The sequence below is a fragment of the Columba livia genome, chromosome 4, assembly GCF_036013475.1.
Source record: "Columba livia isolate bColLiv1 breed racing homer chromosome 4, bColLiv1.pat.W.v2, whole genome shotgun sequence".
In the NCBI taxonomy this organism is placed as follows: Eukaryota; Metazoa; Chordata; class Aves; order Columbiformes; family Columbidae; genus Columba; species Columba livia.
This window is the reverse complement of record NC_088605.1, coordinates 49,991,796-50,007,873: the sequence shown is the minus strand read 5'-3', so window position 1 is coordinate 50,007,873 and position 16,078 is coordinate 49,991,796. Positions and strand designations below refer to the sequence as shown.

The 16,078-nt window shown below is 46.2% G+C and overlaps 1 protein-coding gene across 48 annotated transcripts in view; it reads left to right on the top strand.

Annotated features, from left to right (window-relative positions):
* Positions 1–254: 254 nt before the first annotated feature.
* ADGRL3 (adhesion G protein-coupled receptor L3) overlaps positions 255–16,078 on the top strand; it is a 385,183-nt gene continuing 369,359 nt past the window's right edge. For 12 of the 48 annotated variants that reach the window (XR_010472325.1, XR_010472324.1, XR_010472326.1 and 9 more), the window contains exon 1: positions 259–1,534. The gene's annotated coding sequence lies outside the window, so the exon portion shown is untranslated. Of the gene's footprint in view, positions 1,535–1,677; positions 1,699–16,078 lie in introns of those variants that run through there. The other 36 variants (XM_065061628.1, XM_065061591.1, XM_065061594.1 and 33 more) reach the window with 14 other exon arrangements.

The following is a 16,078-nucleotide window of genomic DNA, read 5'->3' as shown; positions in this document are numbered from 1 at the left end:
AATCAGGAGGTGGGGAAATGAGCGTGGACTGGGTCTGTGCCTGGTAGACAGGTGGCGATTGGCTGGCTGGGAAGGGAGCAATAGGCAGAGCAGCCAATGGGGAGATGGGGGAACCAGCAGGCAATGGGTCTGTCCTGGAAAGGCCAGTTGCAATTGGCTGATTGTTGGGGATCACTGGCCAATCAAAGAGGTGGGGAAGCCAGAGTGGAACGGGTTCCGTAACGGAAAGGCAGGCTGTGATTGGCTGTCTGGGAGGAGAGCAATGGGGAAAGCGGCCAATCGGGAGGTGGGGGAACCTTTATGGCGGGGTCGGCCGGGGCAGGTGGTGGTGGCGGCCGAGGAGGGAGAGCGGCGCGGCAGGAGCCGACGCGGAGCCGGCTGCTAGGTGGAGCCCGCGTCCACGCAACCCAGATCCGGGCCCTCGCCGCTCCCCCGCCTCTCGGCTCGCCACCCGCCCGGCTCCGTGCGGCCGCCGCCGGGCAGGGCAGCAGCGCTGCCTCCTCCTTCTCGCCGGGCCCTGCGGTGGACGCGGGTGCTGCGGGTCCCGCCGTCCCGGAGCTGCTCCACCTCTACCTCGCGTGTGTGTGCGCGCGGTGCCGAGCCGAGCCGTGTCGGCGGGGCCGCCCGCCCGCGGCCATGGCCCCCCCCCGCCCCCGCTAGGCACCGCGCGGGGCGCGCCCGCGGAGCCGCCCCCAGCTCCGCGCCCGCGGAGCCGCCCCCCGCCCGCTCGCGCCGGAGCTGGCGGTGTCCGCAGCGGGAGGAGGAGGAAAAAGGAACCGGGGTGCCGGCGGATCCCGGGGGGCTGAAGACCACCCGCCCTCCCGCCTCTGCGCGGGCGCCTTTGTGTCCCCCAGCCCCGGCGAAGCGAGGGGCCGCGGGCAGGGGAGCGGATGCGAAGAGCGGCTGGTGCTGGAGAAGGAAGAGGAAAAGGGGGATGGTGGAAGATTTCTCTCCCTTGTATTTTTTTTTTTTTTGGTGGTCTCTTCGGCAGTGACGGTTCTTCCCCAGCAGCAGCGGCAGCAGCACCAGGCGATGACTCTGCCGCATATGACTCGCCTGGCCGAGGGTGCCGGCTCCGGAGACATCACCTTGGTCTGAAGTTGCCCACCTGGAGGAGGTAAATCGGAGCGGGGCCTTGGTCCAGAAGGGGTCGGCGACAACGGGGGCGCGAGAGGAGGGAGCGATCGCCTCCCCCATCCCCACACACCCTCTGTTCTCTGGGAGGGAGCTTGTGTAGCAGAAGAACACGGCAGCAAAGGAGAGACTTTTTCTTTTTTCCTTCATTTTTTTATTATTATTATTTTTTTTTTTATTTCCTCGAAGGACGTTGCTTGCGTCTCACCCATCTTCCCCTTTTCCACCTGGCTGGGGGGCTTTGATACTGCAGCCAGGACTGCTTCCAATCACACCTCCCCCCCGCCCCCCCCCTCCTTTTTCCTGGTTTTAATGGCTGGATTGTGGCAGCAGCTCCCTGCTGCAAGGTTGTTGAGGAACTGATGGGGACTTGCATCTCAGGAGACGGAGGTGACTAAAGGTAACTAACCCAACGGATGGATGGATGCTCACCAACCCTTACCTGCCCATCAGTGCCACCCTTGCCTGGTTGCACTGGGCTAGAAGGGTGCTGGGTGCACGCTTGGATTGAATTATTTTCATAATAAGGATAGTTTTTAACTTCAGGGGGGCTGGATCCTCCAGGTAACAGGGGAGAGTCTCTGGGACTGCATGCTGGGGTGGGGGGAACAGGGGGATGCTGTTAGTTGAGAAATGCCTGGTAGGCTCCAGCTGGCTTTGGCCATAGACAACCAGGGTGGCGAAGGCAGATAGGTTTTGTTCTTGCTCTCCTTTCTATTTTTCATTGGAAGGATGGTGGGTTTGCTAGTGTTACCCTAAGAAATTTCCGAGTTTCATATATACCTTCACCCCATGGCTTTGTGGATCTGTGTTTTTATTGAATTTCTGAAGGCTGCCTCAAGAAACAGCCACTTTCCTGGATGGCAGGAGCGTGGGTAGGGGACATGGGTGGGGATGTTGCCGATTTAGGGGGGTTGCACTGGGGGCCACATGTGTGTGGCTGTGGGGTGGTAGGGTAGGGGTCTGCATCCAGGTTATAGGTAGGTGCGAGCTTCACTTTGCCTTGCAGCAGGAGAGGGAAATGTATGGTCCAGGTGGATGCATTGCTAAAGATGTTATGAGCTTCCCACCTCCTGCCTGGCAGATCGTGTTTGCCGGCTGTAACAGCATAGGGCTGGCATTTGTCAGGGGGATTTTTGAGGAAGAGGGACTGATATGTATGTCTAGAGGAAGAACATTGCTTCCCCCCACCCTTCTGTGGTTTTGAGCTCTTGGTTTATTTGCCTGCTTAATTGCTTATTTGCTTTTTCCCCTTGCAATAATCTTTTGACTGTTTAAGTTGAAAATATGGTGGCAAGGCTGATGCTCACTCCCTGCTATGAGCCAGAGAGCAGCCCTTCATGGTTTCCCAGTCTGAGAAGCCTACCTCCAGTTGGTGCCTGTTATCACCAAAGAAGATGTGGGTACAGTGCCCCAGCAATCTGCCCTGGGTACCCAGGGGGATTGCCTTCAAGAGCCAAGTCTAATAATTGCTGTGTTCAGAGTTGTTGATAGGAAAAACATAGCCCCCTCGGTGCATTTATTATTTTTTTTTTTTTTCCCCCTAAAGATAAGCAGATGTTTGGTTTCACAGGACGGATGGAGAGGTAGAAAGGAGCCTCTGTTTCTCTCCCTTTCCTGATAGGTGTGTGATGCTTCTCTGCAGTGGTTAAAACAACTTGCATAGGGCCAAAAGCTATGGATTGATGTCTGCTTGTCACTGTAGCATTCATGGCTTTAGCCAAAACAACCTATGTCTGTTGTATTCACTTTCCTGTTTAGGTCACTCATTAGAAGGTATTAGCATATTCCACTCTCCCTGTCGTGGTTTCAGGCAGCTAGCTGCTTAGGAGGAGGCTGAGATGCCAAAAAAAAAAAAAAAGGGTGAAAAATGCCATCTGTATCTTGATGCAAGGCAGTTACATAGTCTGTTAGTTGCAGCTTTTTTCTATATTATAGCACTGATTATTCAAGAGCGTTGGATCAAGATTTTCAAAGCTGACCAGAAAAAAAATATTCTGTGGAGTTAAAAATAAATAAATTCAATTTTCATTGTGGAATGCTGTCTTTTAAAGAGCACAACCAATGCTGTCTGCTTGGCATTGAGTAGTAGTATGTGCTTTGTAGAGCTCATTTATCATCATTTCCAAGGGTTTGCGATATGAACAGGCTTCTACTGTGTATTCATTAGGAAAAATCGTTCCACTGAGTTATTTTATGGGGGTAAGCCAGGTGTTGCCAGTTGAAAGAGGCTGCTGTCAAAAAGTCTGCAGTCGTCACTTAAGAATACCAGGCTGGGAAGAGAAGAAAATTCACGTGCCCCTGCTCATGGTGGGTGGCAAAGTTCAGATTAGGGCTTCACCACAAAGCTGCTTTTTTTTTTTTTTTTTTTTTTTTCTTCCCTCCCTAAAGGTAAAACAAGTTGTCTCAGATGGCAGGAGTCAGTCCCCCTTCTTGTTGTGGTTGAGGCCGCTCCTGTTCCAGCTCCTTAGGAGTACCTTTTCCTTATTTAGGCTTGGTTTACTACCAAGTGACTGTCTTACCTGCTAGGAAAAAGTAAGGTGGATACAGATCTCTGGTGGGTCTCTTTCCAAAAGAAGTGAAGTTTTTATAAAGCTGGTGTTGGCCCCTGAGTTCCACATGGTTTTTATTATTCAATAAAATGTAAGTTTTCCCTTTTCTTTTGGGAGCTGTTAGGTGAGGATATATTCAATTATGCATTTAATTCCAGAGCAAGCTCCATGGCAGTGCAGATTGATGACAGTCAAGACACCAAGTCCTGCTTTGTAGGGCAGTGAGGTTTTAATGGTATTTATTAAGTTGAAGGCTAGCAAGTCCATGCTGGGATGATTTGCCAGACAAAAGCCGGAGCTGGTTTCTTGGTTTCTGGTGGAGCAGCTTGTGTCTCAGCCTCAGAAACTCACCCCCAGTGCCTGCCAGGTTGGTCTCCCTCCTTTGTTTGCCGCAGCCAGTGCTCAGCTGCAAGTCCCGCAGGTTGGGATGCCGTGGGGACTGTGTCCTTCCCTGCCAGGGTTGATGTGGCAGAGACACTTGACTTGCTTATCCCAGTGTTAATTGCAGAAGAGACTTTTTGTTTTGTGCTGTGGGAAGAAAGAAAAAATCAGCCTGCCGACCCATGCCCGTTAACGGCTTGGAGGGAAATGCCAGCAGGTTTGTAGGTGACGATGCAGGTGTGTGCATCCAGCCAGCCCAGCATCACAAGCCTGCTGTGAAAACAAATAAATAAAGATTTAGAGGCAAGAATTATCTGCCAGGGCTGGAGAGGAATATACATGACCTTTAGCCTTGGTCAGCACATCATTTGGAGAGCTCAGTGCTGCCAACGGGGTTTTTTCACATTCAGAGCATGAGTGTATGCATCATCAACACAAGTAAATGAGATGCACGCAGGAGAGTGAAGTCTATGTAAATGGAGTTGTCCTGGGAACGGGTGATTTATTATTACAAATTTTAATACTAATAGTGTTGGGCCTGGTGTAGATTGACTAGGAAACTATTTTGTGTGTGACACAGTATAAAGGATGGGCTGAAGATTGATGAAAGGGTTGGAATTCCAGGAGCAAGAGTGGATCAGGGGAGAGCTAAAACATGAAGGATGTGCACTAGGCTTTTTATGCTTTAAATAAGTTGGGGCTTTTTGTGGTTTTTTTTTTTTTTTTTTTTGGTTTGTTTTTTAATATCTTACTTGGTGATTCTGGAAACAGCGCTATGCTGTGATTGAAATTATTTTTGAGAAAATTTCTTACTCCTTAGACAATTCTTGCACTTCCCAAGAGAGGTTTGAAAGAACAACTCCAGAATTATTTTGGAGTGGTGATGATACTGCTCTAAGAGCTAGGCATCATAATATTAATGGATTGCTCAGGCAATGCTGGGACACCAGGACAGCTCTGGAAAATAAAAGTGTGTTTTTCTGCCACTTTTGATGATGGTCTGCTTTTTGGGGTGGGATGCACTTGATGAGCATTGGTTAATATCATAGTTCATGTGGACTCCCAGTTCTTCCCTGCTGGTCCCTTTGTCATTCAATGGGTACCCTCCTGCTTGGATGTGAATTACTTAGAAATGCACCAAATTGAAGAATTTTGAATGCACATGCATGCTTCAGTCTCTGCTATATCTATAGGTAATGCTTTCAAGTGTCTATAGGAAAATGTTAAAAAATGTTGTTTGTAACTCTTCCTTCTGCCCTGGGGTATTTGTAGGATTATAACTACCCTAGGCAAGGCGATCTGACATGTTGGCCTCAGACTGTGTCATCTGCTGGGGTCACATCTGCCCTGGCAAACCTTCATCAGGATTGTCACTGGAACTTCCTATCAGGCTCTTTAGTCCCTTGCTTGGGACATGTGTGGCTATGTCCTTGTTTTTGTAGGTGCTGAGATGCTCCAGCACTGCCTGATCCCATCATCCCAGCAGAAGCTCCTGGAGCAGGCTGCTGAAGTAGAAGGAAGATCTTACTTTTATGCATCTCCATTTAATTCTTGGCCATTTTAATGGCAAGGAAACCACCTCCTACTCAAATCCGTGAAATGATGCTACAACGTTATCCCACCGCATGTTTTTAGCTTCCAAGCCTGCAGCGTAATGCTTGCTTTAATGTTCTTCATAAGATAATCTCTACAGTGAGGTCTGAAATACATGTATATCCTGAGTGTGAGCTCAGCATTAATTTTTGAGACAACTTCTCTAAAGACCCCTTGACTTCAGCAGCTTTTTCAGAGAGCTTTCTGATCTTGCCCATAATGCAGATGTGTTTATCAGTCATTGCACCAAGCATCTGTAGCTGTAGCAAGGTAGCCAGTCTTTTCAGGCAATAAAAACGTCATGTTCAATGTTCTGGACCACTGCTAAGCAGTGTTCAACAGGGTTTTTTTTCTCTGATGTGTCTAAAACCTGTTTTCCTCTGGCAGAGAAATGAGAACTAAAATATTTTTAAGTGATTTTTTTTTCTCCTTTTTTGCTTGCTCTTTAAACCTTTCATCTCTACTTCTTGAGCCCCACTCCCATCCAAGAGAGATATTACTGTATCAGTGATGGGGTTCCTGTTGTAGTTGATGGAGTGCTTCCACTGGCTTCCCCGTGACAGAGGGAATGCTCAAGAATCTTGAATGTGGTGTCTTTTCAAAAGATGCTCCAGAATCTCAGATGTAGTATCTTTTTAAAAACGTTTCCCTGCTTTCAGCATTATGTTTCTACTAATTGTGTTGTAATGCCTTTGCCAGAGGTGCCATTTCAGGCTGAACAAAGCTGTGTATGCAGGTGAAGACCTGAAATCTCTGCATGCTTCTAAAATCTGCTTATGAAAATAGTAAAAAAAAATAAAATAAAATTAAGACACTCTGAGACTTGACATCTTTTGGTTTCAAGGGTGATGAAATAGGTACCATTCTGAGGGAAGCAAAGTAGTGTTTGGAAGCTGTCCTAATTAGGCAATATGAAGCTACATGCTCCGTAGTAATAAACTTTTACACAGCAACCATTGACATTTGGCTTCATGCTACCAGAATTTTTTTTATTTATTTTTAAGGCGCGTAAGTCCACATCTGAGTAATTACATGAGAATTGTTTCAGTGGTTGTAAACCCGATGCTTCAGCAGTCTGTAGCACAACTGCAATTCATTGCATTGGATACCTGACAGGGTACAGCTCTGCAATTTTTTGCACTGTGTTTTGAGTAGGTTGGATCATAGCTTTGCTACTATTAATTGCAATAGCTTCACTGACCTGATTGCAGTTGCGTTGATTTATACCAGGTAAGGTAATTGATTTTGAACTTTGCAAGGGAGCTGTGCATTTCTGAAACTTACAGGGAAATGTCATAAGTACAAAGGATCAACATGAATGCAGCAATGCAAAGTTAAAATGAAGTGAAATAGGACTATTTTTGCTTTTCTAGAAGTGGTACTTAAAATGTAATTGTGCGTTGCCCTACTATAAAGTTGTGGGCAAAGGTGCCAGTGCTGAACAGTGCTTTTCTGAAAAGAGGTCTGGGCTAAACCTGGCACCAACGGCAAGTAGTTCACTTATAATAGTCATTGCGTACAATCCACCCGAGTTTTTATTATATAAGTCCCTTCTCTGTTAATGCTCTTAACCTTTCCCACTCCATGGGAAGCAAGAACCTGATGACAGAAGTGAGGATGCTGAATAAATGGGCACAGTTTAAAATTAGAGGGATAGGAGCATTCTGACTAATGCAGTCTTAGTGCATCCATTTGTTATATGCACGCATATCTACTTAAATTATGATCTTTTGGGGAACAGACACAGTTTTGATTTTGTTATTAAACTTGAAGAAGTGAAAAAGAGGTATGTAAGAATTGCACCTATGCTGAAAACATACTTACCTGCATCTCTATGTCTGCATGTGTGCATACATAGGTTTTATTTGTGAAATGTTGGTGCTGATGCATGGAAGTTTTTTAAATTCTGTCACTGGAAAAATTCTTTTCCCTGTCAATTTTCTGATTCTTTTTGTGTTCTCGAGATGTAGGTGCAGTGATGGACAATAACGAAATACTTGTGTGTGGACATGCAGTTGTAAAATTTTACTTGAGCTGCTAGGTTAGTAGTCCAACACCAAAATAAAACAACCATGTTTTCAGATACTCTGAGCAACCATGTATTTTATTGGAGCTGGTGTTGGTCCTTGATGGTTTGTTGTAGCAGCCTCTTTCCATTCTGAAGTTGCTGATCCCAAGCCTGCCTTAATGCAATTTTTTTTCACTGCCCTCAGAGTACAGAAGAGAAGCAAGAAGTTGTGTTGCAGAAGTGTTGTTTGCAGCTTTCTTGGGGATGTTAACATTTTCCTTCAAGCAAGGAGTAGGGTATGTTAGAGAAGCATACCAGCTAACTTTGTGCTGAATTTAGCTCAGATGAGCCCAGCACCAGGAGCTGTGTAGCTGTTGGCTTTCTGTTTTTCTAATGTACTCGGTGTGTTGTGTTGGAGGATGCCAGGGGGGAAAAAAAAGCATCACGCCAGTTCTGTTAGATGGGCAGGTATTGCTGTTCACAAGCCCCACAGAGGCAGAGTCCTGCCTTGCTGCTCAGCGCTGCTCACAAACCTGGCCCAGGCTAAAACCCAAGAGATTAGGGGAGGGACCTGAGCCCAGTTTTTGATGTTCTGCGTGGGTGGGTACCCTGAACAGTGCAATGCATTCCAGTGACAGCTGACCCTGCAAAGAGATTTTTCAATAGCTCCTTTTTTTTTTTTTTTTAATTATTCTTTGTTTTTATTTTTTTCTTTATTTTTTCCATTTCCCTCCATGTTATCTTTTCCCCCTCCCCCCCTCTTTTCCCCCTCCCCCCCTCTTTTCCCCCTCCCCCCCTCTTTTCCCCCTCCCCCCCTCTTTTCCCCCTCCCCCCCTCTTTTCCCCCTCCCCCCCTCTTTTCCCCCTCCCCCCCTCTTTTCCCCCTCCCCCCCTCTTTTCCCCCTCCCCTCCCTCCTTCCCTCTTTTCCCCCCAAGATCGCTAGGAGAAAGAAAAAAGAAAAGCACACATCATAGCCATCTCTTTGAATAGGTTGCACTGTTGGAGAGAGTTGAGGAGAGTTTCAGAGATCATGTTAACTCCTTTTCTTTCCCACTACCTTCGCTTATGTGAGTGACTGACATATCGTTTTGAAATGGTGGAAATTCCTGTTGCCCAGTTCAAAGGGGCCAGGTTTTTTGTTTTGTTGTTTTTTTTTTTCTTTTTAGCAAGATGTATGCTGCAGATTTTGTATCCAGAAATATCCACCATGTAATGCGAATCCTTGTTTGCCACATTTGTCTATGCGTTTTTACGTCTTTTTAATTTTTTAATTTTTTTTTCTCTCTATCCCCGTTCCTTTTTTCCCCCCAGAAACAAAAGGCTTTTGGCTTCTGTCCTGACTTACTTTTTACTTAAGGGCTATCTGGAGATATCTGGCTTATCCAGAGCATCTATAAAACAGCAGTTCTTTTTTCCAGCATTACACCAATTGCTATATTGGACACTCCTCCTCAGCCCAACCTTATTGGAAGTCTGCATGTGATCTAAAGTGTTATTCTTTCAGATTTAGGATATTGCAATCAAGGCCTTTAATAATTTGGAAATGCGGTATACATATCCTGCCTAGCTTCCAAGGGAAATTACGATGTGACTACAGCACTTGCAATTCCCACAGCACAGACATCTTCAAGAAAATGTAATTTTTAGATTATTTTTAATGGATGCAGGTGTGTAGAATGGCTGTGTGTCTTTTTTTTTTATTTTTAAAGGGGTCAGTAATATTATAATCAGTGCTTTCTTTGATAGCACTCCAAACTGATGCATGTCTCCTTGTGTAAAATTCATCCTGATGGGTATTTGAAATACAGCTATTATACTGCATAGAGTGATAACTCATGACCTTTTGACAAGTGATCTGCAAGTACAATCATAATGCACTTTATAGATCTCCTGAAGTAGGTCACCAATTGGCAATGAGTCTTTCTAAAGTTTGTGTGATGCTGTTAGATGAGAGTGAGGAGCGCTTCTCCCTCTAATATTGCTCATTTTCCAAAGGGAGGCTAAGATACGACAAGGGAACTGTTACACCTGTGCAGGTATCCTTGATTTGATGACAAATAGAGGTGCACATCACTGAGGGTATTCACACCTGAGCAGCTCTGTCTTTCCATTGAGGCCAAGACATTGGATGAAACTCATGAAGACCTGTAGAAAGATGTTGACCTGTAGACTCAAGTAGTTGTTTATGCCAGCCTAAGATAAGAAGTTGTGATTTTCCCATTCCAGGGGAGAATCTGGACCTTTGTTATGTCTACAGAAGTGTTTATGGAGACGTTTGCAGCAGGGAGAAAGGATGTGGTGGGGGAATATATCTAAGAGCTGCCTCGCCATTGGTCTCCTCCAGCTTTGGGAGCAAGCAGATGGGGGTTTGTCTTCTCCAGTGCATTTCCACTCAATCACTCTCTCGTCCTGTGTGAACAAAGGGCAGCCCAGCATAACCCGTGGGGCAGCCTGTAAGGATGAGGATACCAGCTTTTGTCTGACCCTTTTGAAGCTGCGAGCTTGAGCACCGCAAGTGTCTGGAGTTCCTCCCAAGTTCTTGTAACTTGGAGGCAAAGGCTATTCCAGCAGTAGTCGTCATGGTCAAGCTGGAAGCTCAAATAAATAAATAGCTAAGGTAATAGGCAAGTTTAGTGATGAGTACTGTGGAAATCTGGTTGGTAGTAATATAGATGTATTGTGCAGTTGTAGTAATGTAATGCTGTTTCTTGAGCTAGTTTCTGCTCTCATTACTACAATAAAATAAGTGGCAAAGTATATGTTGACCCAGGAGTGCCAAGTCCACTCCTCATTCCTAACTCCAATAACTCCACCGAGCTGCAGTAGGAGCCCTAGTCAAACACCGAGCAGATAATCTTGTTTTCTTTTTTTTTTTTTTTCCCCTGTAAATCAGTTTTCCTTTTTTTTTTTTTTCCTGTAGATCAGTTTTCCTTTTATACCATAGACATTCATGTGGGTGGTTCCTTGCTGACCACAGAAGCTGTGGGTTTTGTTGTCTTTCATTTACGTTCTCTATTGAATTAGCAGTGTTATGCAGTTTTGTCTGTCACACTTGGGTGGGATACTGCAATGATTTAATTTAAAATGAGAGATGTCTTTATTTTAGGGAAAACCATGGTTAAGTGGTGAGAGTAAGCACGTCTAGCCTTTACCAGAAACCCTAATTGGAAGAAATCCCATGTACAGTTGACCTTGACTATTGAGACAACCCTCTAAGAAGAAATAGCACTAAACATTAGTATGCTGCCAGCGCTGCACTTTTATTATTTGATGTTATTAAGCAAACTCGGTGTGTATTTCTTTTTTGAAGCATTTGATTAAATGTGTGATCTTATCTTGGTGAAATGGCCTGCTGGGCTGCAGACAGTGGTGTTCAGAAATGAAATTTGTTTAGAGCCTCTGAACAGACATTTATTTAATGAGACCTTTCTTGAATAATAGATGTGACAGTGAGATAGCTGTGCAACGTGTTTTGGGTGTTGTGGGTTTTTTTTTTTTTTTTTTTTGTGTAGGGAGTTGCAATGTAATTGGAGGGAGAAGATAACACAAGTGCAGAGGAGTGAGAACAGGACGCATATGTAGGGAAATTATCGTACGTTGCAGAATCAGGCCATGGTTCAGCCAAGAGTGATGATTGGGCCAAGCTTTGCATACTTTGGGGCCTCCCTATTGGCATAGTGTTTGGCATATCAAGTGATGCATGCACACATCTAGCTCTGTATGATAATCTTATCCTTTAGCTAGAGCTTTTAAGATGCTTAGATTTTCTGGAAATGGAAAAAAGAGACCAAAAATCCCCAAACAACAGAAGTGTCAGCATGGTAGTTGACTCTTGAGGTCAGTGCTGATGTCCTTAAGCAGTTCTTTGGTTCATAATAGTCCCATCAAACCAGTGGGACCGAGGAAAGGAAGCTGGTCCATGCCTAAGGAAGGCTTTACTGCAGGACTTCCACCTTTTGTACTGTGTGAGCCCTGAGGAAATCTATGATGACAGGTAAATATGCTCATCTTCTTTGTGGTAGGTTTTCTTTTGGGATTTAGGGTTTTTTTTTTTTTTGGTCATTGGAAGCACAGTGCTTTCTCATTAGGCACAGCCACCCTGAGACCTTCCACCAGGTAAAAAATAACCCTAAATGGTGCCTCCAGTTTTGAAGCATTATCAGAGATGCAGTGATATGTATCTGTTTTTCCAGCAAAACAGTTTTCCGTACAGCTCACAGGGATAAGATTTCACTGAACATGTGGACTGCACATGATTTTCAGCTGTTCACACGTGGTTAGACACCTCACTTTTCCCAAGGTGAAACTGAGGAACATTAATACCTGAAAAAGGTATTTTATAATTTTTTTTTTTTTTTTTTTTTTTTTTAAATTGTGGACTTATAAGCATATGCTGTGGTGGTATCTGAGGGTGAGAGATGTGAATTTTCTGAGAGGTTTAGTCTTCCTGGGCAAAAGAGGCCTTTTATATATCTATATCTATATATATGCCCTATATATATGTATAGGAAGTTTGCCTTTGAATGGAAGGAGTCCTGAGTGCCTCTGCTGCAAAACCACATTTTGATTAATTCCCACACGTTCTGGTGCTCCCTTGCATTGTGCAGCAGCCGTCTTCACATCAGGTTAGATCGTGATTAAGTGATTCCTCCTTCTAGAAGTAAATCCAAAGCCTTCTCTTACATGAGTCAGGAGAAGATGTGAGCTCCATGCCTTAATGATATGCTGAGGTGCCAGGTTATGAGTCACAGAATCACAGAATGTTAGGGATTGGAAGGGACCTAGAAAGATCATCTAGTCCAATCCCCCTGCCGGAGCAGGAGAACCTAGATGAGGTTACACAGGAAGGTGTCTAGGCGGGTTTTGAATGTCTCCACAGTAGGAGACTCCACAATCCCCCTGGGCAGCCTGTTCCAGTGTTCTGTCACCCTCACCATGAAGAAGTTTCTTCTCAAATCTAAGTGGAACCTCTTGTATTCCAGTTTGAACCCACTAACCCTTGTCCTACCATTGGTTGTCACTGAGAAGAGCCTGGCTCCATCCTCATGACACTCACCCTTTACATATTTTTAAACATTATTGAGGTCACCCCTCAGTCTCCTCTTCTCCAAGCTAAAGAGACCCAGCTCCCTCAGCCTTTCCTCATAAGAGAGATGCTCCACTCCCTTAATCATCTTTGTAGCCCTATGCTGGACTCTCTCCAGCAGTTCCCTGTCCTTCTTGAACTGAGGGGCCCAGAACTGGACACAATATTCCAGGTGTGGTCTCACCAGGGCAGAGTAGAGGGGAGGAGAACCTCTCTCGACCTACTAACCACCCTCCGTTCTAATCCACCCCAGGATGCCATTGGCCTTGCTGGCCACAAGGGCACAGTGCTGGCTCATGGTCATCCTGCTGTCCACCAGGACCCCCAGGTCCCTTTCCCCTACACTGCTCTCTAATAGGTCATTCACCAACTTATACTGGAACCTGGGGTTGTTCCTGCCCAGATGCAAGACTCTACACTTGCCCTTATTATATTTCATTAAATTTTTCCCTGCCCAACTCTCCAGCCTGTCCAGGTCTTGCTGGATGGCAGCACAGCCTTCTGGCATGTCAGCCACTCCTCCCAGCTTGGTGTCATCAGCAAACTTGCTGATGGTACACTCTATGCCCTCGTCCAAATCGTTGATGAATATATTGAATAATACAGGCCCCAGTACTGACCCTTGAGGCACTCCACTAGATACAGGCCTCCAACTGGACTCTGCCCCATTGACCACGACTCTCTGGCTTCTTCCCTTCAGCCAGTTCACAGTCCACCTCACTACCCAGTCGTCCAGATCGCACTCCCTCAATTTAGCTGTGAGGATGCTGTGGGAAACTGTGTCAAATGTTTTACTGAAGTCAAGGTAGACCACATCCACCACTCTGCCATCATCTGTCCACCTCGTTGTGTCCTCATAAAAGTCTATGAGGTTGGTTAAGCACGACTTCCCTTTGGTGAAGCCATGTTGACTGCCCCTGATGACCCTCTTATTCCTAATATGCCTTGAGATGGCACCAAGGATAAGTCGTTCCATCAGTTTCCAAGGATGGAGGTGAGGCTGACCAGTCTATAGTTACCTGGGTCCTCCTTCTTGCCCTTTTTGAAGATTGGAGTAACATTTGCTTCCTCCAGTCCTCAGGCACCTCTCCTGTTTCCCAAGACTTGGCAAAGATGACAGAGAGCGGTCCAGCAATGACCTCAGCCAGCTCCCTCAGCACCCACGGGTGCATCCCATCCGGACCCATGGATTTATGGATGTCCAGATTACATAACTGCTCCCTAACCCAGTCCTCATCAACCGAGGCAAACTCCTCCATTGTCCTGCCCTCCTCTGGGGCATCAGGTGTACGGGGCTCCTCAGGACAGCTTCCAACAGAGTAGACAGAGACAAAGAAGGTGTTCAGTAATTCTGGCTTCTCTGTATCTTCTGTCACCAGGGCACCTACCTCGTTCATCAGTGTGCCTACATTGCTTCTGGTGTTAGTTTTATCTGCTACGTATTTGAAAAAGCTCTTCCTGTTGTCCTTGACCCTTCTCGCCACGTTTAATTCTAAGGAGGCCTTAGCTTTCCTAGTTGCCTCCCTACACCCTCTGACAACAGCCTTATATTCTCCCCAAGTGGCCAGCCCCTCCTTCCATGACCTATAAATTCTTCTCTTCCACTTGAGCTTACCCAGCAGCTCCCTGTTTAACCACGCAGGTCACCTGACTCCCTTCCTCGACTTCCTATGTGTTGGGATGCTCTGATCTGGAGCTTGGTAGAAACAGTCCCTGAACACTAACCAACTATCTTGGGCCCCTTTACCTTCAAGCAGCCTTGCCCATGGGATTTCCCCTAGCAATTGCCTGAAAAGGCTAAAGTTTGCCTTGTTGAAATCCAGGGTTGCAATTCTGCTTGCTATCCTGCTCCTACCACATGAGATCCTGAATTCCACCATCTCATGGTCGCTGCAACCAAGGTAGCCCTCAACTTTTACCACTTCAACCAGACCCTCCTTGTTAGTGAGGATGAGATCCAGCAATGCACCTCTTCTAGTCGGCTCCTGCACCCTTTGCATCCGAAAAGTTATCGTCAAGGCACTGGAGGAGCCTCCTAGACTGTGGCTGGCTGGCTGAGTAGTCCTTCCAGCAAACATCAAGGAAGTTAAAGTCCCCCACCACAATCAGGGCCTGTGATTGTGAGGCTGCTCCCAGCTGTCTGTAGAAGGCTTCATCAGCTTCCTCACCCTGATCTGGTGGCTTGTAATAGACACCCACAATAGTATCACCCTTGCCAGCCTGCCCCTTAACTTTCACCCCCAGACTCTCAACTCGTTCCTCATCTGTGCCTGGACAATACTCAATACATAGTAGTTGCTCTCTCACGTAAAGAGCAACTCCACAACCACGCCTGGCTGGCCTGTCTTTTCTGAAAAGGACATAGCCATCCATAACCACATTCCAGTCATGTGTGGTGTCCCACCATGTCTCTGTAATTGCCACTAGATCATAATCTCCTGCCCTAACACAGGTTTCTAACTCTTCCTGCTTATTTCCCATGCTGCCTGCATTGGTGTACAGGCATTTCAGAGAGCGAGCTGAGCACTCCAATTTCACCTCAGGGGTATGGGGAGCCTCCCAGCCCTCATGAACTCTAGAATGATGCCCTATTGATGCAAGCCCAGCTACCACCCCATCCCCCTTCAAATCTAGTTTAAAGCTCTCCAAATGAGCCCTGCCAATTTCTGTTCCAGCATCTTTTTGCCCCTGTGAGATAAACCTTTCCCATGTATCACTGTTCGGACTGGTGTCTTGTAAAACCAGCCGTTATCAAAGTACCCAAAGTCCTGCCTGTAGCACCAGTCCTGTAGCCAATCGTTTAGGGACTGGATTTTTCTATTCCTTCCCACATCATCACCAAAAACTGGAAGGAGGGAAGAGAAAATCACTTGAGCTCCAGGCTCTTTTACCATCTGTCTCAAGGCCTTGAAATCTGTCTGCATTCCCCTCAAACTGTGGGATGCCACTTCCTCCCCAAAGTCCTTTAGCGTTTGATGCTCCTGCTGCTCATTTTCTCTTGATGCTTGGCTGAACTCAAGGGATAGAATCATAGAGTCATTTTTGGTTGGGAGAGACCATCAAGATCATTGAATTCAACCATAACTCAACACTGGCATTAAGCCATGTCCCTAAGAACCTCATCACATTTTTTAAACCCCTCCAGGGTGGTGGAGCCTCTCCACTGCCCTGGGCAGCATGTTCCAGTGCCTGACAACCCTTTCTGGGAATAAGTTTGTCCTAATATCCAATCTAAACCTCCCCTGGCACAACCTGAGGCTGTTTCCTCTCATGCTACCGCTTGTTCCTTAGGAGAAGAGACCAACCCCTATTCACTCCAACCTC